The 24,022-nt window shown below is 37.1% G+C and overlaps 1 pseudogene; it reads right to left on the reverse strand.

Annotated features, from left to right (window-relative positions):
* Positions 1-11,353: 11,353 nt before the first annotated feature.
* LOC131614212 (mediator of RNA polymerase II transcription subunit 33B-like) lies at positions 11,354-17,133 on the reverse strand (annotated as a pseudogene).
* Between the last annotated feature and the right edge of the window lie 6,889 nt (positions 17,134-24,022).

A 24,022-nucleotide genomic window follows, 5' to 3' on the forward strand; every position in this document is an offset into this window, starting at 1 on the left:
TTCAACTCTATCTCCAACATAGTCAGCATCACAAAATCCTACTAAGTTGTACTCTTTAGATCTTCTATAGACTAAACCAACATTAGTAGTACCTTTCAGATACCTCAGAATTCTCTTAACAGCTATTAAGTGAGATTCTCTAGGATCTGATTGGAATCTTGCACACAAACAAACACTGAATAAAATGTCAGGTCTAGAAGCAGTCAAATATAGAAGAGATCCAATCATACCTCTGTACAACTTCTGATCAACCTTCTTACTTACCTCATCCTTACCTAGGACACACGTTGGATGCATAGGAGTTTTGGCTTCTTTGCTTTCAGAAAGCTTACACTTTTTCAGAAGTTCTTTCACATACTTCGTTTGATGAACATATGTTCCATCAGAAGTTTGATTGATTGGAATCCCAAGAAAATACTTGAGTTCTTCCATCATGCTCATCTCGAATTCAGCCTGCATAGACTTAGCAAACTCCTTTCCAAGTGTAGCATTAGATGTTCCAAAGATAATATCATCAACATAAATTTGACAAATTAAAATATCTTTCTTGAATTTTTTACAGAAGAGAGTAGTATCCACTTGTCCTCTAGTGAAACCATTGTTCAGAAGGAAAGAACTTAATCTTTCATACCAAGCTCTAGGAGCTTGCTTCAGTCTATACAATGATTTATTTAGTTTGAAAACATGTTCTGGAGACTTAGAGTCTTCAAAACCGGGAGGTTGGTGGACATAGACTTACTCATCTATATAGCCATTTAAGAAGGCACTCTTAACATCCATCTGATACAGAGTGATGTTATGTTGAGTGGCAAAAGAAGTTAATAGACGAATAGATTCTAACCTGGCCACTGGTGCAAAGGTTTCTGTATAGTCAATACCTTCTTGCTGACTATAACCCTGAGCCACCAGTCTGGCTTTGTTTCTTACCACTTCTCCCTTCTCACTTAGCTTGTTTCTGAAAACCCACTTTGTACCAATGATGTTAAATCATTTTGGTCTAGGAACAAGATCCCATACATCATTTCTTGTGAACTGATTTAGTTCTTCTTGCATGGCAATTATCCAGTCTGGGTCTTCTAGAGCTTGATCAACAGAAGTTGGCTCGATCAGAGAGACAAGACCTAATTGACATTCTGCATTGTTCTTAAGGAATGCTCTTGTTCTGATAGGATCATCCTTCTTTCCAAGAATGACATCTTCTGAGTGAGCAGAGGTGAGTCTAGAAGATCTTCTGACTGTTGGCTCTTCAGAAATTCTGAGATTCTCTAAAGATGCAGCAACCTGATCTTCTGATCCTTTGCTTCTGGGATCTTCAGCTTCTGATACTTTGCTTCTTGGTTCTACAGCTTCTGATATATCAATATCTATATCTGCAAAATTCTCAAACTGCTTTGGCTTTTCAAGACCAAGCTTATCATTAAATCTGATATTGGTTGATTCTTCTGCAACCAATGTTTCAGTATTGTATACTTTGTAACCTTTAGAGCGTTCAGAATATCCAAGAAGGTAACATTTATGTGCCTTAGAATCAAACTTACCAAGATGATCTTTAGTATTCAGAATGAAACAAACACATCCAAAAGGATGAAAATATGAAATGTTGGGCTTTATGTTCTTCCACAATTCATAAGAAGTCTTATTTAGAATAGGTCTTATAGAGATTCTATTCTGAATATAACATGCAGTATTTATTGCTTCTGCCCAGAAGTGCTTAGCCATATTGGTTTCATTGATCATGGTTCTAGCCATTTCTTGTAGAGTCCTATTCTTTCGCTCTACAACTCCATTTTGCTGTGGAGTTATATGGTAAGAGAAATCATGGGCAATACCATTTTCTTTGAAGAACTCCTCAAAGAATTTGTTCTCAAATTCGCCACCATGATCACTTCTGACCTTTATGATTTTGCACTCCTCAGATTGAATCTGAGTGCAAAATTCAAAGAACACTGAATGAGACTCATCCTTGTGTTTTAAGAACTTTACCCATGTCCAGCGGCTATAATCATCTATGATGACTAATCCACATTTCTTCCCTCTGACAGATGTTGTTTTGACTGGGCCAAACAGATCAATGTGCAGAAGTTCTAGCGGCCTAGAGGAAGAGACAACATTCTTAGATTTGAATGCAGGTTTAGAGAACTTGCCCTTCTGACATGCTTCACAAAGAACATCTGATTTGTATTTCAGATTTGGGAGTCCTCTGACCAGATTTAGTTTGTTAATCTGAGAAATTTTTCTCAAACTAGCATGTCCTAATCTTCTGTGCCAGACCCATTGCTCTTCAGAAACAGACATAAGGCAAGTCACCTTCTGCTTCTCAAGATCACAAAGATCAATCTTATAAATGTTGTTATTTCTCTTGCCTGTAAATAGGATTGAGTCATCCTTCTGACTTACAGCCTTGCAAGACTTTTGATTGAAGATTATGTCATAACCATTGTCACTTAATTGACTTATGGACAATAAATTATGCGCTAATCCTTCTATAAGAAGTACATTAGATATGGAAGGAGAGTTAACAATACTTATGGTTCCAGAGCCAATTATCTTGCCCTTCTGATCTCCTCCAAACTTGACTTCTCCACCAGACTTAAGCACCAGGTCTTGGAACATAGACCTTCTTCCCGTCATGTGTCGCGAGCACCCAGAGTCCAGGTACCATGACATGTTGTGCTTTGTCTTCTTTGCTGCCAAGGATATCTGCAACAGAAATTATCTTCTCCTTAGGTACCCACAACTTCTTGGGTCCTTTCTTGTTAGTTTTCCTCAAGTTGTGATTGAACTTGGGTTTAGCATAATAAAAAACAGGAGGAACAGCATGATATTCTTTAGGTTTAGCAGCATGATATTTTCTAGGTTGTGTCACATGCTTCTTAGTGTGTGTAGCATGAAAGCTTTTGGCATGTGAAGTGAGCCTAATATCATGTGAGTGGCCATATTTGAACTGATCATACAATGGCTTGTATGTGATTTTTATATCATCTACAGGTTCAAATTTGTGTGGGGTATCACCCTCATAGCCAACGTCAATCCTTTTGTTTCCAGAAACACCATATATCATAGAAGCAAGATGACTTTTGCCAATAATTCTAGATAAGAACTTTCTGAAGCTCGAGTCATATTCTTTCAGAATATGATTGAGACTAGGAATGGATTTTTCTGATTCAAAAGGAGATCCAATATCTTTGGATAATTTTAAAACTTTTTCCTTCAATTCAGAATTTTCCACTTCCAGCTTCTTAGTTTCAGAATTAAACAGCTTTTTCAGCTTTTTGTATTTGATACTAAGATGAGCCTTGAGTTCCAGAAGTTCTGTTAAACTGGAAACTAACTCTTCTCTAGATAGTTCAGAAAATACCTCGTCAGAATCTGATTCTGATGTAGATTCTGATCCATCATCTACTGTGGCCATTAGTGCAATGTTTGCCTGCTCGCCTTCAGAGTCTGATTCTGATTCTGAATCTGAATCATCCCACGTTGCCATAAGACCTTTCTTCTTATGAAACTTCTTCTTGGGATTCACCTTCTGAAGTTTTAGACACTCATTCTTGTAGTGGTCAGGCTCATTGCATTCATAGCATGTGACCTTCTTCTTGTCAGATCTTCTACTTCCAGAAGATTCTCCTTTTTCAAGCTTCTTAGAACTTCTGAAGTTCTTGAACTTCCTTTGCTTGCTCTTCCAGAGTTGGTTTACCTTTCTGGAGATCATGGACAGTTCATCTTCTTTTTCTGATTCTGATTCTTCAGAGTCTTCTTGTTCAGCCTGAAAAGCGTTAGTGCATTTTTTATAATTAGATTTTAATGCAATAGACTTACCTTTCTTCTGAGGTTCATTAGCATCCAGCTCTATTTCATGACTCCTCAGGGCACTGATCAATTCTTCAAGAGAAACTTCATTCAGATTCTTGGCAATCTTGAAAGCAGTCACCATTAGACTCCATCTTCTTGGCAAGCTTCTGATGATCTTCTTAACATGATCAACCTTGGTGTATCCCTTGTCAAGAACTCTCAATCCAGCAGTTAGCGTTTGAAATCTAGAGAACATTCTCTCAATGTTTTCATCATCGTCCATCTTGAAGGCTTCATATTTCTGGATCAAGGCAAGAGCTTTGGTCTCCTTGACTTGGCATTTCCTTCATGAGTCATTTTCAATGATTCATATATATCATAGGCAGTTTCCCTGTTAGATATCTTCTCATATTCAGCATGAGAGATAGCATTCAGCAAAACAGTCCTACACTTGTGATGATTTTTGAATTGCTTCTTTTGATCATCACTTATTTCTTGTCTTGGAAGCTTTACACCACTAACTTTAACTGGATGTTTGTAACCATCCACCAGAAGATCCCATAAGTCACCATCTAGACCAAGAAAGTAACTTTCAAGTTTATCTTTCCAATATTCAAACTTTTCACCATCGAATACTGGTGGTCTAGTGTAACCATTGTTACCATTTCCATTATGTTGCTCAGCAGAGTCAGATGTAGATGTAGGTGTTGGATCTTCACCAGCCATCTTGACTTAAGCGTTTTTCTCTTTCTGAATCTTTTCTAAACACGGTTAAGTGCTTGCACCTTAGAACCGGCACTCTGATGCCAATTGAAGGATAGAAAAACACTTAGAAAGGGGGGGGGTTTGAATAAGTGTAGATTTAAAACTTGTAAGATAAAAACAATTTGCACAATGATTTTTATCCTGGTTCGTTGTTAACTAAACTACTCCAGTCCACCCCTTGGAGTGATTTAACTCACCTGAGGATTTAATCCACTAATCACACAAGATTACAATGGTTTTCCACTTAGATAACCTCTAAGTCTTCTAGAGTATTCTGATCACAACCTGATCACTCTAGGAACACAATGCTTAGATACCCTCTAAGACTTTCTAGAGAATCCGATCACAACTTGATCTCCTCTAGTTCTTACAAATGAATGTAAGCAAATTCTTATAAGAGTTACAATGCTTCTTAATAAGCTATTATCAAAACTGTGATTTTTCTCTTAAGTTTAAGCTTAATCTCACTAAGATATTACAACAGTAATGAAGTGAGGTTGAAGATGAAGTTTGAGAGCTTTTAGAGTTTGACAGGGTTTCTGTAAGTTTGCGCAAAGTGTTGTATTCAGCTTCTCATCAGAACTTCTATTTATAGGCGTTTGAGAAGATGACCGTTGGGAGCATTTAATGCGTTGCATGATCCGTACAGCATTGCATTTAATGTTTCACTCTTTTGTCAACTACCTCGAGCCTTGCTTTTGCTGTGTCTACTGATGTTGCCTTTAATAGCTTTTAACGTTCCTTTTGTCAGTCAGCGTAGCCTGCCATCTTGTACTTACTTCTGATCTGATCTTTGTTTAAACAACGTTTGAATATAATCAGAGTCAAACAGCTTGGTGCAGAGCATCTTCTTGTCTTCTGACCTTGAAGTGCTTCTAGCGTGATACCATGAGAACTTCAGTGCTTCTGCTTCTGATCTCAAGTTCTTCTGATGCTTCAATAGACCATGTTCTGATTCTGCTTGACCATCTTTTGTTGTCTTGCGAGAGCATTTTTTGATGTTGCATACTTGAACCTTCTGAGTCAGTGCTTCTTGTGCTGATTTTGTACATACTCTTTATATATTTCCTGAAATGGAAATTGCATAGGATTAGAGTACCACATTGTCTCAAGCAAAATTCATATACATTGTTATCATCAAAACTAAGAATATTGATCAGAACAAATCTTGTTCTAACACTTCCTCCTACTGTGAGCATCTCAAATCTCTCTCTCATCAACTCGCTAATGTTGGTGCCCCTGTATCGAATGAACGTTTAGTTCTTCAATTCATTTCGGGACTAACTGATGCATATGCTACTGCAGGATCTCAAATTCGTCATGCTGATTCACTTCCTCGGTTCTATAAAGCTCGTTCCATGATCATTTTGGAAGAAATAGCACTGCAAAAAATGGTGTCAAGCTCAGCCAAAAATTCATCTTTCATGGCGTCTCACAATGACGCATCAGTTAATTCATTGGCATCCCGTCCTAACCGTGGTAACAACAGCAACCATAACCGTGGTGGCCGAAACAATGGCAGAGGACAGCATGGACGAGGCCGAGGGCGGAACAATGGACGTGGCGGAGGTCATGCTCCGCAACAGCAATGGCCTTCACCATATTACCTGCATCAGCAGTGGGCTTATCCACCATACCCAAATCAATATCAACAGTGGAGCTCCCCGCCATGGCAACCATGGGCTACACCACCTTGTCCGTATCCAACAGCAAGAAATCCAAAGGAACAACTCGGCATCCTTGGTCCTAAGCCATCTCATCAAGCTTATGTCGCCAATACAGCGTCTTCTTCCTCATATGCTCCAACAGACATTCAAGCTTCCATTCAGACTCTCTCACTTTCTACTCCTGATGATCAGTGGTACATGCAACCTCGCATATGACGGCCAACAGAGGTAATCTCTCGTCCTATTTCAATATGAGTAATAATATTATTGTCGGTAGTGGTCAAAATATTCCTGTAATTGGTTGTGGACATGCATCATTACCAAATTCCCTTCATTTACTAAAATTACCTAATGTTTTACATGCACCAAAACTCATAAAAAATCTTATCTTTGTTTGTAAATTTACCATAGATAATGATGTGTCGGTTGAATTTGATCCTTTTGGTTTTTCTGTGAAGGATTTTCAGACAGGAATACTGTTAATGAGATGTAACAGTTCTGGTGACCTCTATCTCATTGCCACAAGACCTCCTAATAAAACCTTACCACCATCCACCTTTTCTGTGATATCCACAGAATTATGGCACAACCGTTTAGGATATCCAGGAGCTACTATCTTAAGTTCTCTACACAGAGACAACTTTCTCCAATGTAATAAGTCTAGGAACAATTACTTTTGTAATTCATGCCCTCTTGGAAAACAAATAAAATTTCCTTTTTATAGCTCTGTGTCTCATACTTTTATGCCTTTTGATATTGTGCACAGCGACCTCTGGACTTCACCAATTCTTAGTTTAGAAGTTCATCGTTACTATGTATTATTTCTTGACGATTACACAAATTTTTTATGGACTTTTTCAATTGGGTTAATACCATTTTACCCCCCTGCCATATAGGTCACTTCTGGTTTACCCCCCTGTAAATTTTTTTTTTTGAAAAACAACCTTGCCATTTCAAAATACTAACTTTTTAGCCCCTAAAGTCAAAATCCGCAGGAAAATCCGAAAGAAAATCCGCAGGAAACCTGCAGATTTTCCTGCGGATTTTGACTTTAGGGGCTAAAAAGTTAGTATTTTGAAATGGCAAGGTTGTTTTTCAAAAAAAAAAATTTACAAGGGGGTAAACCAGAAATGACCTATATGGCAGGGGGGTAAAATGGTAATAACCCTTTCCAATTCATACAAAATCTCAGGTTCATTCCATTTTTCTTCAATTTAGAACTCACATTGAAACACAATTTGAAAGAAAAATTAAATGTTTCCAATGTGAGAACGGTAAAGAATATGATAACACCATGTTTCATAATTTTTGTAAAAAAAATGGAATGTCTTTTAGATTTTCGTGTCCTCACACCTCCTCACAAAATGGAAAAGCCGAAAGAAAAATTCATACCATAAACAACATCATCCGTACCCTTCTCGCCCATGCCTCTTTACCTTCATCAATGTGGCATCATGCACTACACATGGCCACTTACCTACATAATATCCTTCCAAATAAAAAGCTTTCCCTCCAATCACCCACTAAAATACTCTACCAAAAAGATCCGGCCTATACTCACCTTCGTGTCTTTGGATGTCTTTGCTATCCTCTCATCCATTCATCATATAGAAATAAGTTACAAGCTTGGTCCACACCTTGTATCTTCTTAGGATATCCCTCAAATCATAGAGGATACAAATGCTATGATTTATCTAGCCGTAAAATATTTATTTCTCGGCATGTCATTTTTTATGAAACTAAGCTTTTGTTTTCTAATCTAAATGTTCCTACAACGGTTGGTTATAATTTTTTGGATGAGGACACACCCTTCCTTCCATCCTATTCCTATAGCGCTCCATCCTCTAACCATCAAAATTGCACTTCACCCCTAACTACACCAGTTCAAACAAACATTTACCAACCATCACCATCTTCTTTTAATTCGCCTCTGTCACCCTCCCACAATCACACCTCACCAACCATAACATCAGCCCCATCCACAACATCACCTCTAAACCCATCATTACCAAATATCGTCTCATCCCCATCAACTACGTCACTTCCGACTCCTCCACCTTCACAACAAAATCAGCCTTTCTCCCCTCAAATGACAACCAGAGCCCAACACGGTATTGTCAAACCTCACAAACTCTTCAATCTCCATACATCAACCTCAACCTCCATATCCCCTCTACCTACAAATCCCATTGATGAATTAAATGATCAAAATTGGAAAATGACCATGAAAGACGAATATGATGCTCTTATTGAAAATAAGACGTGAGACTTAGTTCCTCGTCCGTCTAATGCTAATGTTATTCGAAGTTTGTGGATTTTCAGGCATAAAAAGAAATCTGACGGATCTTTTGAGAGATACAAAGCTCGCCTTGTAGGTAATGGTGCAAATCAACAAACAGGTGTTTATTGTGGTGACACATTCAGCCCGGTGGTTAAACTGGCTACCATTCGAACGGTTCTAAGTGTTACTTTATCTAAATCATTGTGTCTTCATCAATTAGATGTTAAAAATGCTTTCTTGCATGGGAACCTTCATGAAACCGTATACATGCATCAACCTCCTGGATTTCGTCATTCTCAATTTCCTGGTCATGTTTGTTTATTGAAGAAATCTTTATATGGTCTCAAACAAGCACCCCGCGCCTGGTACCAGCGCTTTACTGATTATGTAGCTACAATGGGTTTCTCTCACAGTATTTCTGACCACTCTCTTTTTATATATCATCATGGCAATGATATAGCTTATATTCTTTTGTATGTGGATGACATTATTCTTACTGCATCATCTGACACTCTTAGAGAATCTATCATGGCACAATTGAGTTCCGAATTCTCCATGAAGGATATGGGGCCTTTAAGTTATTTTATGGGTATTTATATCACCAAACATCCCGAGGGCCTTTTTCTTTCTCAAAAGAAATATGCAGAAGAAATTATCAAACGAGCTGGTATGTCCTCCTGCAAACCATCCCCCACACCAATAGACACAAACGCGAAACTCGGTGGTTCATCCGGTAACCCTTACCATGATCCAACCGAATATCGTAGCCTTGCCGGAGCATTGCAATACTTAACATTCACTCGACCAGACATCTCATATGCAGTTCAGCAGGTGTGTTTATTTATGCAAGATCCAAAAACTCAACACATGTCTGCCTTGAAACGCATTATTCGTTACATTAATGGTACCATAGATCTCGGCCTCCATCTGTACCCTTCATCTGTCGACAAGCTCATTTCTTACACAGACGCAGATTGGATCAGTTGTCCTGACACAAGAAGATCTACCTTCGGCTACTGTGTTTATCCCGGTGAAAACTTGATCTCATGGTCCGCAAAACGCCAACATACCTTGTCTCGTTTAAGTGCCGAAGCCGAATATAGAGGCGTAGCTAATGTTGTGTCTGAATCATGTTGGTTATGCAACTTACTCTTGGAACTATGTTGCCCTGTCACAAAATCTACTCTGGTATATTGTGGCAACATCAACGCAGTTTATCTTTTCGACAATCTTGTTCAACATCAACACACCAAACATATTGAAATGGATATACATTTCATGCGTGAGAAAGTTGCTTGCGGTCAAGTACGCGTTCTTCACATTCCCTCGTGTTTTCAGATTGCTGACATCTTCACAAAGGGACTTCCGTTGCAACTCTTTGATGACTTTCGTGATAGTCTCAACATTCGTTCACCTCCAATTTCGACTATGGGGGTGTATTAGATGTGTAAATATAGAAAAATTATTATTAGTTTTGATTACAAACGATTATTAGAATCATAACCACATATTTGTATTGTGTAAATAAATGACTATCAGATCAATAAAAAGACACGGCCTAAATTATCTTACATATTAAATTGTTTATCGAATTTATCTCAAAAGCCGATATGGAAACATGTAACTATATTATTCACTATATCTTCTATGTTACTCACTTTTTCTCTAACACACCATATTGAGAATTAAAGAATTGTTGATTGTGTTTGGACCATATAAATTTCATCTCTGTCTTTTATTCTAGACAAACCAAATAGGAGTTTGAATAATAACTAAATTGACTTCTTTTGTTATAATAGGGTGGAAAACTCTTTTTATTATGAACCTTGATATATAATTTGGTTGCTTCATACTTTATGTTATGGGATTTCATGTGATTTGTTTAGGTTTTGGACGCGTATTGGTATTGCCACATGTCTTTTCAGCTTAACATGCTATAGTCTTTATAAGGAATAGGATAGTTGCAACAATGAGATTGCGATTTTTGGCATCTGAACATCGTCGTCCACATCAATTTCTGCCATGAATCTCGAACTAGCACTAATTTTGTGATTTCCTGTGGTCTAACATGTGATTAATTTCTTCTGAATTATTGATAGGTTGTTTATAATGCAAACATGCTTACATCAATAGTTGAAAAGAAGAAATTGCAAAATTGGTATGTTTACTATCATAACAAATATGAAAGAGACCAACTACTCCAGTAGCTTTCTTAATAGTTACTATTAATCAACTTCTCCTTAATTTAAGCCCAAAGAGTTTGCTACATATTCTATTGCTTATTGCACAACCTGTCTTGACATTCTGGTTCCACAGATATTGCAAAGGGCGTTTCGCATCTGCATAAATATGGAACCAAATGTTCCTTCTTTCACACTTCATTTTTCCGTATTCAGCATCAGAACCAATTTGTTAGTAAAACTTTGCAAGATCTCATAATCCTCGTAAAATCAGGTTGGTAATTGTATGATAAAATAGTTAAGTAAGAAATACATTAGAGCAATCCATAATATCCTGTACTATTCTTTACCATTCACTGTTCTGAACAAATTCTCTTGCAGGAATGCATTCACCTCCCGTGCAATGTCCATCCATAACAGGGTACCATAATTTTTCCTTGGTGCTCGCTATGCTCGTTGATGCTGTCAATTGACACCATACAAGATTGTAAAGAAAAAATAATGAAAGGAGATTCAACCATATAGCTTCATGGAATTAAGCATTCCTATATTCATATATTTTTTTGTTTACATACAAGTCACACTCCAAATAATTACAGTAAAAGATATCGATATCGACAAATTACCGAAAAACACACTACCCGAATAAAAGCCATTTGATTAGAAGTTTACTGAAATAGGCAGAAAAGTAGTCACTGCACCAACTTGAAAATAAAACCTTTATAATTGTTTAATGCAACCAGGAATTTATTGCAAGTTGTATAAACCACTGATGTTTCTAAAAGTAAAGATTACTAACATCCATCTTAAAGGTATTACACTGTATAGTATTTCCCAGTTCTGATAGATTTACTACGTTCAATATTTATAATCATTTCAGCTGCCGCACCCATGACGCCTATCCCTCCAACTTCTAAAAGGCGAAGAGCCAACTCATCTTCATTCAATCGTCTTAATCCCTGGCTCAGTCTCTTCAACAATTGCACATCAACTTCTTGGACCCACATTGGAGTGCAACCCACCATCAACTTCAAAAAACCTGACACATAGGCTCGCCAAGTAGCCTGATGGCAACATAGTAATTTATTCTTCTCCAGGATGCTTGCAAGGAATTCTAAATGCATCCTAATAACCAATGCCCGTTGATTTGGTGGAACTGAGTAATGGTCAATACCCCATGCAAATGCCGCACTAAGCATAACAAAATACGCCATTGCATGGCCGATAAGCTTAGCAACTAGAGGTCCAGGCTGTTCACCATTATGCTCCAAATTATTAGCTGATAAAAACCAGGAAGGAACAGTATCTATCATCAATGATTGAACCAATTTTTGACCACCTGATATCCAAATCAAAGAAGCCCCAAGTAATGCAGCATGCTTGGCACATGCCATGTATCTGACAAAAGAAACATGTCCACATTGCATTCCATATCTGGTTTTCTTTATAGTGCCTTTAGATAACTCGCTACTTACCAAGTCTCTAACTGAAAGCATTAGAATGGACATGATTTCTTTGTTCAAAAATGTGATATCGCCAATAGACCGGTACACTCTTAAGTAAAGAATCCCTGGAGCAACTGGAGAAACCCCCCTGGCAACTTGGAAAGGAAGGCCATGGCCAAGAAGGGCCCCAACACCACCATCATTACTCATAGATGTAGTGCCAAATCCAAGAGTGGATTTGAAGCAACTTTTTAGCAGTTGAACTACAGCATCTCTATTGTGTTGGAAGACAGTTCCGGAAGCACGGAGAACAAAGTAATCACTCCAACGCATCACCTTTTGGGTCCACAGAGAAGTTAATACGGGCATGCAGGGCCAGGGGCAACCAGAAGCAACGGCAGTAAGAACTGGGGCAATCAGGACAAGGAATCTCCCTCTGCCTTTGTCAAGTTTGTATGTTATTGACAGGCTTACGAAAGCTGCCAAAGGCAAAGGAAGTTTAGCCGGAGAGTCTTCATCTGTTTACAGGGAATTTAGAATACTGTCAATATAATCAAGACCTACTATTTCAATATAGAATAACAATGACAAAAAAAATCGAAACTTAGTCCAGCACAAGCATAATTGCATGCATGAGTGCATAAAAAATACAGCTGGTTGACTTATTTGTCAAAGACGAACCTCTTTAAGCATATGGATCTTTGTAACAATGTTATTTAAGTTATTTTAAAAACAAATGTAATAGTGACTAAGATCAATTACCAGCATCAAGGCTTGGTACATTAACACCTGTGTCTGCTAAAGTTTTCTTTATCTGTTGCTCAACAATGGATAAATTTGCAGCAGGGTTAGGCCAATCCACTCCATTCATGAAAGCTGGCTTCCATACGCCCCTTGTAACTTCGGCAGAAAAGTAGCTTGCAATGGCAACTAAAGATGCTGGTATAAAATCGGCTAGATCTTTGATGCCTTTGACAAAAAACAAAATAAAAATACAGAAGTCAAATTACACAGCTACCAACCCAAACAAGTATAAGAAGAATCAGTATTAATGATCCAGTATAAGTTTGACAAGCATGTGGATTCAATATCCGGACAAATTTAAGGGAAAAAATAGTCCATCAGTAATAAAGGAGCATCGTGGTTAACCTAACTATCATACTTTCAAAATTATCTGTCACTTCTCTCCTTGACAGTTGGGATTAGAAACTTTACACTAATGACACAAGATCTCTATAAAGTTTGTTACTGACTGAGGACTATCATCAATTCGAATATACGTGGGTTTATTTCTACTTATATTGGTATGGTTCATAATACACTTCACGATTTTTAATGAACTACTTCATGCCGTAAGTAACCCATCTGAACTACCATTACTTCAACCCAAAGATAGAAAAAAGCGAAGCAACGTGGTGGTGTGGCACAATCTCTTAACCATTTGATTCAGTTTGATCTTTGGCCGGTGCATATAAAATAACATAGGTTAGAAGAGCTCAACTCCTTAAATAGATCTCAGCTGCCTTGAGGGACTGGTCATCGTCGATGCATGTGGTGTTGACTTAAAATATTCCCAATTTCCAATTATACTACAAATAGATGCGTCCAAAATCGAGACGTTGCTGAATAAAACCCTTTGGGTAGTAAATTGAACTTTGAAACTAATTAAAAGACACTGCTTCCAACACATTTTTAGTTTTGTTATGCTGTAAACTGGTTTGGCAATTTTGTGTTTAAAATAAGCCAAGTAGAGAACAGGACTAAAATGCCTCCCTTTTCTACCTAGAAATTCATATGGAGCTTTACATCTGTACTCCAATCTAAACGCCCTCACCCCACATTTTGTGATAATAGTACATTTCGAAGCATCAATCCCTCATTATATTCCTAACTAACTCAATATAATTCAAGTTAAAAACAGGTAACAAGGCAAACCTGTTGACAACGCACGGCTAGAGATTTTTCCGTGCGCACAAGCATTAAGAGAAGCATCGAGCACATAGGGAATGGCTTCCAGAATATCCCAGGCAGGCACTTTTAGTTTAATTAAAGCCTCATCCAGTGTATACACAGATCCAGATGAACCGCTGTTTCCTAAGGTCGCATGTGTCAAAGGTACAGAACCATCATGTAGCTTCCAAAACATCATGCTTAGTAAAGCGTCAACAATCTGATTAACAGACCCTCCTGGCCCAAGACCAGAGCGAATAGAAGCAATGCATTCTTGGTGTTGCTTATACCAAAAGTATAGTTTTGGAAAGGAATTCATAAATACAGATTCCTTAGGATAGTTTGTAATGTTTGGAAGTCTTTTGAGCTTTAGAATATCCTTTGTTGATTTTCCAAATGATGATACTCTACAGTTTCGAACCAATAAAAGCTATTCAGGACTAAATAGAGATCCAAGTGGTGGATCTGCTGCATTGGTCCTTACTTGTTCAATGGGTAAAATATCAAACCGCCAGAATCTAAGCAAAAGAGTAAATGCATTAGAGAACACCTCATGATAAGAGAGTTGTTCCGCGGCTGTGACAGTCCATGTGACATCAGGAACACATGACCCAAAAACCTCACATAATAGCATTAGCCCTGCTGCAAGTAATGGAACCTGAAATGAAAAAACCATAGCTATATCAGCATCAGAAGATAAGGTACATGCACCATTAGTTAGTTTTCTGGCACAAAACCCCTTCCTCCATCATTTTTTTTTTTAAAAATCTCTAAACTTAAAAACTTAATTAGTTGAAGAGCCTTCCTACACTGCAAAACAAACACATTAAAAAATGAAGAAAAAAAGAAGGTTGTTGGCAAATACATCTTTAAGTCAAGGACTGATAAGTAGAACATACCAAACCGTGCAGGGAGAAAATATGAACACAGTCTATAGATGAAATTCCAACAAGTAGGACATTTAGAAGTGGAGCTTGGCTGATCAAATGGCTTTCGGTCTCAGTGTGATTAGGCAGACCAACAGGTGAGAGCAACATTGTGATAAAAATAATAGTGTGTTCCTGTAAACAAAGATAACAACATAAACCTTAAAGAAAATAAAAGACAATTTAAAGAAGGGGTCAGTACTTAGGAGCCACCAAAGAAACTAAAGAACTTGTTAGGTCAAACTGGCAGTCTGCTGAACCGAATAATTTCTCTAAGCCTTTCTGTTTAAGTTTGTTAAATTTCATGTTATAGCTAACATTTAGTTGTACCGTTTTAAAACTCGGATTGGGTCAAACTCCTGCTTGTATGGTGTTGACTACCCCCACTTATAAACTTATGTTGAGGCCTCATCTCATCCAATGTAGGACTCTTAACATTAACGAAATCTCATGTCTCAAGAAAAAGGAATTTCCACACCTATGAGAAGAGTATCCAATGTTAGGATTATAGAATAGAAGGAAATTCAAGTAGTTATGAGTTGTTAGAGTCGCTAGTGGTCAGTTAGTTAAGGTTGTTTGTTATAGAGTATGTGGATAAATAAGAAAACACAAAGGGTAGAGAGCATCTTTGAATATTGTTACTGTGAATAGAGTATTCTCTATTGAGAAAGGGAAACCATTGTTGAGAAGAGATTCTCTCCTAATTCTCAATAAAATTGTTATTTCTTTGGAATCCAATTCCTGGGTTTCTAACAGCAACCTTCAAGGATGAGGCTGATTAAGGAATCATACTTTCTATATGATTAGGGGTATGCAACAATGACTAGACCATGGGCTAAAAACTCCTATCTTATGAACAAGGCTTATCAATTCCTCTCTCAATCCTTAGACGAGCACTTGAGAATGGTTAAGAGAACTCTTAAGTACATTAAAGGTACAGGTGGTGGCCGTTTGCTCAAATCAACATTACTAGAACAATCTTTTCCTCTGACATGCAGATTGAGCTGCTGATCTAGATGACAGACTATCTACTATTGGAAACTATGTCTTTGGGAGCTAAATCAAATTTAATGTTTGGGCGGCTAGACACCGACATGGACTCGTTGACACCACTAATGTAAAAAAAACATGACACCAACACATATTATAAGTAAATAAAACCTGAACATCATTTATGAAGATCTAAATTGTGGACCAAACCTTATATATGAATCTAAATAAGTTTCATTATAAAAAAAATGTAAAACAAGATATACTAATCACCTTCATTCATTTACTACCGAAAAGGTAAAAATGATGCATTCAAATTTAAGGTCTTTAGCTCCCTCATTGATCATCATAACTGAATATTGCAGAAGATAAAAAAAGTGTTGTGCATGTGAAAAGATATGCACATGTGAGAATTTTTCAAATGCCTAATTAAAAGTTGGAGCAAGTGTCAATTGTTATTGTAGATGTGTCTGAGGAGTGTCCAAGGTGTATTGAAGCAAACAAAAAAGCTTTTTTTGGAGACAGTTGTCTCACTTGTCATACAAATATTGTACTGGTATCGGTCATTGAAATATATTGGACACAGAGACTCGTCTAATCCCTGGAGTGTTTGTGCTTCATAGGCTTTAACAGAATACTAGCCTCACTTGTATCATGACATCTACAAATGTAAAGGCACAGCTTCGTTATTGTTAATATTCAGAAGATAGTCATTTTTTCTTGTTATGGTTCAAAAAGATAGTTACGATTAAACCTAAGTTTCCCTTAAATTCTCTTTATACATTTCCTGTCCTTTTGTCATCTTTTCTCACACTTTCGCTCTAATTCACAATTATAATAGAACTAAGCAAGAAAACAACTGTAGTCTTTCTGTAGCCAAAGTATTAGGATTACCTGTATATTCCATCCACGTACTAGAGATGCCCCACACAGAATGGTAGCAGCAGATATCTTCTCTTCGTCTGAACCACTGATTGCAATTTCATATATCCTTTCAATCTCCGCTAAGCTTTCATCAAATTCATGAACTTAAATTCAGCTGCCTTACCTTCTAAATTTTCAAATAAGAGAATCTAATATGTCCAGCTTCTAAAAAGAAGAGTGTATCTGTTGTTACTGGGCAATACTATCATTATTCATTAATGAGATAGCTGCCCAGTTTAAATACCGGAAGTCTATGTCATGTGTGTGTATCTCGTATCTAAATTATAAATCTATATTTTGTCTCGAAAACAAGAATCTCATTTCTTTAATTGTCTTTTGATCCAGGAACTATGGTTAGGTATTAACTTAGCCTAGTTTTATTAAGAAAATGATACAGAAGCCTACATTTGTTATTTTCATATTTATTGTGGATTATATATTTTACATACCACGACTATTACCTTCACACTAAGATCGCTGCTTTGTAGCCAATTGATCATGGCTTCTAGTCACAGAAAACAGCTGATGCAAATAAGGCTGCATATATCTATTGATAAAACAGGAGGATAATAAAGAATGAAATATGAATGGGGCCTTATCTTCAGATCTTAACAATCAGTTTAAGAGAAGAAGCTCTTTAAGAAAACTAGATATATTTTCCATGTAACAACCTTAAATCGAGAAATGGTCAAAAAATTTAGGAACCGCAATTTTCTTTGGATGCTATAGCGAAAATATCAACTGCTGACCTAGCTACTATTCATCTTCTTCGTGAGCATGGATTGCTCTGGAATCTCTCTTCTTTTTCCCGAAATCATCATCAACGCTGCTATTTATATGCCCAAAAATTCAGAAAAGTCAAAGATTGTTAAGTCTTTCGCAGAGGCCGTCAACAATGTGTGCAACATAGCAGTAAGTCAACTTCCAAAACCGTGTGCCAAGGGTGATAGGCTTGTCATCTCAATCCCCGAAGATGAATGCCTACTTGGTGTAGAGGCGTGCAAACATAACCTTCATGGTAAGGTAATCTGGCCCAAGGGTTCTACCCCTCTTACTAGAGATAACTTGCGTCTCAAAATTTTGTCTCTTTGGATCTCTATTGACAAATGTGGTTTAACACAGCTTGGCAAAGGGTTATTTCAAGTTTTCTTTCTCTTCCCTTGAAGATGTTAGGCGTGTAAGGTCTGTTCAATCTGGGAATGTAAGTCCTGGACTTCTTAAGCTTTTCCCTTGGTCAATAGACTGTGTCTTCTTCCATTCACTAAACTTCAGTTCAAGAGTGGGTTTGAACTCATGGCCTCTCGCAGGAATACTGGAGACCTAAAATTCTGTTTGCTATTGCCACTAGCATTGGGACACCCGTCTGCATAGACTTTGCCTCTAACAAGTCATCCTTTGATATTTTGGTCATTTTGTTAGAGTTCTGGTTGATTTAGACCTCCTAACTAAGGAGTTCAGGTACAAGGTCTTGGTTAAAATAAGGGGTTTTGCTTTCTATGTTGAGCTAGAGTATCAAAATATACCTGAATTTTGCAATTTTTGTAACTACATTGAACACTCGTTCGAGTCTTGCAACAGAAGGAATCCATCGGCAAAATCTAATAAGAAGATCAAGGGGGCACAAAGGGGAATTGCTAAGCAAATCTTTGTTTCAGTAAATGGAAAATCATAACAACCTGATTTAGAAGGGGATAATCCAATGGTTTGACCTGATGTCTCTTTTTTGGGGAAGGACAACAATGGCCCTAGGGCAGCTACTGCAGCTAGAGGAAAACATCTAGAGGAGCAGTGAGAATCTAGTAAAAGGCAACCTGCATAAAGCAGTTTTTTGTCAAAGTCCATATCCTCAAGATAAAATTCCCAAATGAAAAATATGTTCTAAAGTGGCTTGTAGAGGACTTCTTGGACTTTCCAAAATATCCTATAACACCTCCATATGATAATTTTTGAGAGAGTTGCGACTTGCTGAAGTTGGGCAATTTTAAGAGAATGCACAAGAGGGCAAAGTGGAGAATTTTGAATTTTTTGACTAAATGGGCCAAGGTTTTGAGTTTTAAATATGTTCATAAAGTACCTAAGGCCCATCGCGCCATCCTTCTATTATTTGCATTATTATTTATTTTTATTTTGAATTATATTCATTTTAATTCAAAATTTAATGAAGAAATAATGATAAATATAAAAGATATGGTATTGATAAAATTCTTAATCAAATATTGAGCTAATATCTATAAATCATGTGATATTGATTGAGAAAGATTGAATCAAAATTGAAGCCAAAATAGAAAGTTTTCAATCAAAATTCAATCAAATTTCCAAGTCATCAAAAACTTGAAGTCCAAGACAAATATTTACCCTAATCTCTTCCTCTATATATATGCTAAGCATTCAGCAAGAGGAAGGGACGAAAAAATTGAAGCAAGGCACTAGGGTTCCAAAAAGAAGAAAATCCAAAGGAAGGCGCAAGTTTGAAACTTGGTGTTCAAGCCGTGATAAAAGCCAAACTTTTGTTCTATTCATCTCCAAAAGCTTCCTAGAGTAAGATTGTACCCTTTACCATGCTCGAAAACTCGTGGAACTCAGGTTCACACTTAACATATTCATGCATATTTTATAAAATTCATAATATGTATTATCCTTGCATTTTTATGTAATTTGTTCACGCACATGAGTTTCTGGATGCCTTTAGAGAAGATTTGGATCATCGGAATGAAGTTCTAACGCATGGAATGCAATCTACCATGGTTAGGGCATGGAACGTAGGGGCGTTTGTTTTCATAGTTACGAAGGTTTTTTGACGAAACCAACACCACCGTTGAACTCAGGTGTAAATTTTAAGTCAATATGGGTCATTCTTTGTTTCGGTTAACATTGTTTTTTGCAGATTTCAAGCCTCAAAGGTTTTCTCGCAACAAAATCTGCAGGAAAATCCCTATGTGAATCCGCAGGAACCAAGGTTGGGGAAGATGAACAGTAGCCGTGACTAATTGACCACGCGTGGCGCGATCAGATTCGTTGGTCAACGATAGCAAACTTCTTTCCTCTTCTTATTGGGCTGCGCGTGAGGACATGGGACCCAGCTCTGACTTTTTGACTTTTACGATTAACCATTATTTTCTCTTTTTCTGTTTTCTGTTTGGTTTGTTAAACAACAATTGCAGTGCAGCCCTCGTGGTAATTAAAACCAGCCTTCCACCCTTTGAGCATGGGTTTGATCCCTGCTTGGGACATTTTGCTCCATAATTTTGTTGGTAATTGTTCTCTACGGATCCTGCGTTTCTCCTTCATGTGAAACCACAATGCATCCTCATCTCACAGCCACTAGATCCTTCCGATTGCAAATCCAACGCCTCCAAAAGCGAAGCTCCATGGTACTCCCTCAGGAAGGCAACACACATGATCAGAGCTAAGTTTTCTCAAAATTTTTTTTATTTTTAATTACATGAATTCTTTTTTTATTTTCTCTTCCTTTTTATTTTTATTAATAGTTTTCTCTAAATTTTTATATTCATTAAGAATGTTATTTTTTTTATAATTATTAATTTTTAATCGAAAACTCGTTTTTTAATCGGAAATTGTTTTTTAACATTTAAAAATTAATTGTTTTGCATGTGTTTATTTTATCTATTAAATAATTAATTTAAAACATCAAAGTTAATTTTTTAGGATTTAATTGATTAATCGAGAACATGATAAATAGATCTTCATACACTAATCCTGTTACTTTCATCCTTGATTTTCAGGTTATCGAAGTTTTGACGACGATTCAAGTTTATAACTATTTTTGGGAATGTAATAGTTAATTAGGGTTTTTAATTTTCCGTCTTTACTTTTCGCATACCCCCTACAGGTGTTTATTGTAACTCCCCCATCCCTAAACTTGTAATAGCGTAGGTCTTTACTTTTCGCACTTTAATTCCTGCACGATATTTATTGCGTGGTTAGTAAGTAGGGAGTGGCAAGATAAGTTGACATAGATCACTAATTCAAGATAAATATCTGAATACAATCACATGATTGGTGCACACACACCTTTAGAGTAATCCCTCTTGCTGCCTGTTGCCTGTTGCTTTCGATTTCGATCAAATAGTCAAGTTCCTTCGAGCGTAGGGATACCTTAGCATATGCTGCCTACGAATTCAAATCATCATAGTCCCTCAGAATCAAAGATCATAGTCCCTTTGAGTTGCCTACGAATAAAATGATCTCGTCCCTCGATGTTGCCTCGATAAATGATGATAGTCCCTTCAAATGCTAAGGTATCATTACTTTTGCCTAAATGACTATTATATCCTTCCCTTAGACTACATGCCCTCTTTATGGTAGGGACAGTCTTATGGCGAATGATACTTTCAATGACTGATAAGTGCCAAAATGTTGTTATTTAGAGTATATAATTGTGGCACTTATCGATTCTATTCATTCTGTTTTTGTAATAAAATCCCCACTTTTGTGTATATATTCACATTATTTAGTTTTCATATGTTTTATATACCGTTTAATAGTTTTTCCTGTGTTTTTATAGGTATTCATGCTTATTGGAGCCTCGAGGAATAAAGTGTCGAAGGCACGGCTCCGATTACGCGATTTTGGATCAAATAAGCAAGTTTTGTGCAGAGAGCGCCGCTGAGCGGCGTGTAAGCGCGCTTTCCAGGGGCGAACCAAATTTTTCTGGCCGCTAAGCGGTGACTCTGGCCGCTAAGCGGAGGCCTGTTTACTGTTCTTGATATTTTTGTAATACGTGTAGTCCGCTAAGCGAGATTTGGCCGCTAAGCGGCCGTAGCAGAAAATGTGTTTATATTCTTTCATTTGAACCATTTTAGGGTTATGGTTTTGGGAAAATTTTAGTTCCAACTCCATCATTTTCATTCTTAGATTAGGATTAGCTTAGAAAACAACACTGGGTCATGCACTTGGAAGATCGGAGGTGGATTTCTCATCAACCGGAGCTGACAACCCGCGAGATGTTTGGTTTATCTTCTCTATTCTTTGTGTATTTCTTTTGTGTTGGGTTTGTTTGTATATTTACTTGAATCTTATGTATATTTACCGATTATAATGTTATGTTTAACTTGCTTTACAAATCTGTGTTGGTTGTTGTTCTGGATTTTTGCTCTATGCTGGGGATTTGAGTTGCTTTAGAGATAAACTGCTTGAATCCTTATCTAGGATGATTATCTGTTGGTTCTGAACTCTAGAGATAGATTTAGAGCTAGCATTCACTGTTTGTATCTGTTCTTAATGCTTTCGTGTTTGAGCGGCGCGCGAGAGATCGCCGACGCGAGAATACGGATGTTCTCGTGACTTCGCGTTAGAGATAACCTTAGTTGTGAGATGATCTCGTTTGTGCTCCAGAGATGGACGCTTATGTGAGAGATACGTGATAACATAGATGAGTATCGTAGGTTGAGTATAACGGGTTGATAAGTGTATGTTTGTGAAGAGTGAATATATTTACAATCCTGATAAGTTATTTCTCTTCTAAGAATGTGTTTATTCTTTTCCTGTCTATATCTTTGTTTACTTTTTGCTCATTCAAACCCGAGCTCTAAACCGTAGAAACTGTTGAATGGCATCTCTCCATCTCTGAGGACGATAATTCCCGGATCAATATTTCCAAATCTTTTTTTCGTTGCTTGCCCTATACTGCATTCAACAAAATGGCGCCGTTGCCGGGGATGGTTGTGAATTGCATCGCAATAGTTTTCGTGGTTTTGAGCTTTGTATATATCGTATATATTGTATAGTTTCACTTGTATATATACTTACTTGTACATGCTTACTTGTTTTTGTTCACATATAAGTTTACTTGTATATGTTATACATAAGTATACTTTTGTTGGTGAATGTTGGTGAAACATGTTGATCTCGGATGAGCTCTTTAATAACAAATCTTCACTTTTCAACTTGTGAATCCAACATTCACTAACTTCTCTTTTTGTACGATAATAGTGTATTTGTTCCATACTTGTGCATATGTGTTGGTTTGTGTACATAATTATATACTTGCGTTTTCTTTTATGTTCGTATAATTGTTGTATATATTTGTACCCGTAACGTTTGTTGATTGGTTGGTTAGGACACTTTCTTTAGGCTTGTGCGGTGAGACGTCACCATGGCATGACGAGAGGAGTCTACTTTCCAAACACCGAAACAATAAAGGCGTCGAGCTAACGACGTAAAACAAGCGCTTGTTGGGAGGCACCCCAACGGTTGTTAAATTTTGTTTATTTTTATGTTTAAGAGGTATTTAGGTGAAGTGGAGAAAATTGGAACAGCTGTTTCTGTTCTGATTTTTCAGGTTTTTCTGTCATCCGCTAAGCGAGCCTAGCTCCGCTAAGCGATGACAGTAAAATTTTGTTTTCTTGCTTAGTATCAGTGGGATTCCTATTCCACTTGGTTCACTCCTTTTTCCCACTCTCACCAAGGCTAATTAGTAGTAGATACTAGTTTTATTTTTCTAATTCTTTTGTTGGTTGTTTGTATTCAAATTTTGTTCGGTAATTCGAAGATTTTTGAGGTGATTTTCCAAAGCTTGAGTGTTTCAACTTGCGGATGTATGGTAGGATATTGTTTTTGAAGTGTATAATTCAATGTACTCATTTATCGCTTTCTATAGCATAACATGTTTAGGAAACTTTTCATTTGTACAATTACCATACAATTCATTCTTTTGCATTACTTGCTTATTGATTGAATCACTTTAGTTCCCAAACCATAAATGTGAGGAAGCTTTCCATTGTTCATATATGCTGGAGGCCACAATCTTTGTTTTAACTGGATTTTATTATGCTTAATCTTTTGTTTATGTTGATTTTATGAAAGCATGAAAAGGATCAAGGCATTTTGTCTCATTTTGAGCACAACCACCATAACCAAATAGTCAATTCACCTTGTGAGTGTGTGATCATTTGTTAACCCTTTTGAGCCTTTTTGTCAATGTCCATGTTGTTTTTGCTAAATGCTTATCTTTGAGTGTTTAGTTCTCATTTTTTCATGGATGATTGATTCTTTGTTTTCTTGAACCTCAACCATGATTTTTGGTATGAATTTTTACCTTGCCTTAGAAGCAGGGAGTATTCACATGATGATGTGGTTGAATTCA

The sequence above is a fragment of the Vicia villosa genome, linkage group LG6 (genome assembly GCF_029867415.1).
Source record: "Vicia villosa cultivar HV-30 ecotype Madison, WI linkage group LG6, Vvil1.0, whole genome shotgun sequence".
NCBI classification, from domain to species: domain Eukaryota; kingdom Viridiplantae; phylum Streptophyta; class Magnoliopsida; order Fabales; family Fabaceae; genus Vicia; species Vicia villosa.